The sequence below is a fragment of the Gavialis gangeticus genome, unplaced genomic scaffold, assembly GCF_001723915.1.
Source record: "Gavialis gangeticus isolate Ggan-Ray unplaced genomic scaffold, GavGan_comp1, whole genome shotgun sequence".
NCBI lineage: Eukaryota > Metazoa > Chordata > Crocodylia > Gavialidae > Gavialis > Gavialis gangeticus.
Window position 1 is genome coordinate 73996859 of NW_017728993.1, and position 1356 is coordinate 73998214.

Consider the following 1356-nt stretch of genomic DNA (forward strand, 5'->3'; position numbering starts at 1 on the left):
TTTCTTCTCCCTTCCTGAGACTCCCTTCTCCTCTTTCTTTTCTTTTCCCGGAGCATCTATCTTAATATGGTAATAGCTCCAGAAGGAGCGTTCTCTGGCTTTTTTGCTGTGTTGCTGTTTACTGTTTTACACTTAACATTTATACCTGTCTACATGCCAGGTCAGAAGTATATCTATGACCCAGAGATTGCATAGATGTTTGAAAAAAAGGGAATAGGATAAGGCCAGTAAAGATATTTTCACTTGTGCCTTAAGATGGCTTCAAAATTCCAGTCCTGAAAAGTGAAAGTCTAGTGTAATTACCCATTGGGCCACAATGTCTCAGCTACTACTAGCATTCCTTGATATAAGAAGGCACAGGACTTATTTTATTTGATAGTATGATGGGAGATTCATCCTTATAGTGCATGTCTTATAATGATAGTATAGATATATATAATGCAAAATATTTTAGTTACTCCATTAACATGTTCTAGTTAGTAAGTTGTGATAGTCCTTCTTAGAAACAAATATAGCTGAAAAAGTCAGCTGGTAATATAACTTGCAACTTTGTTTAAAAGGAGTAAGAGAGGGGAAAACAGTCTGCTTATTAATTTTGTTTAGATTAATTTTGTTCCATGATGGGAAGCTTACACTTAAATTGCTTTTCTTGTTATACTTCCTTTGTAATATGAGAGATTTTATTGTGATTTTATCAATGTGTTTTCTATTTTCTTTTTATACTATTTTATTGCTTTTGCTGTGTATAGTCACTTACTTTATACTGCTGATTTTGACATCACTGAATCCATCTCTGGAGATTAGATTCAGGATCCCTAAGGCAGCTTGCTGTAGTGCATGCAATTCAGAATGTGGGAACAGCTCCCTAAATATCATTGGTAAGATTTATACAAGCAAAGAAAACCTTTTTGTCAATGAAAATTATTAGATTTGTGTGCTGCCAATACAGGAGAGTCAATCCTGACATGTGCAGACAGCCTAGGCTGCATGCCCTCTGCTTGACCCCTGGGCCTGTCAGTCATCCGTGACCTACTTTTCAGCTTCGCACATGCTCAGTTGCCCACAAAACCTGACCAGGCGCATGCTCAGTCTTTCTGCAGCATGACATAATCTGACTAGAAATTTCTTTGCAGGATAGGATCTGATTGGTCACTAAAATTCGTATAAAGACCAGTGAGCCCCCACCAAGGGGGTGGAGTTGTGGAGAGTTGGGGGAGAGTTAGTGATTAGTTGTCGGAGGTGTGAGCGGTCGTTGGCCTTGTGAGAAGAGGGAGAGCTGCTCGATCTGTTAGCAGAGGCTGCTTTCAGCAGGGACTGCGAAACAGAGAGAGATTGGGATCTCAATCCCCAGGTCCT

The 1356-nt window shown here is 39.5% G+C and overlaps 1 long non-coding RNA gene across 1 annotated transcript in view; it reads left to right on the top strand.

The window, feature by feature from the left end:
- The window catches only part of LOC109305395, a 16618-nt gene that overhangs the window by 10114 nt on the left and 5148 nt on the right, over nucleotides 1-1356 (top strand). The window contains exon 2 of the long non-coding RNA XR_002099618.1: nucleotides 290-293. This is a non-coding gene — a long non-coding RNA (uncharacterized LOC109305395). The remainder of the gene's footprint in view (nucleotides 1-289; nucleotides 294-1356) is intronic.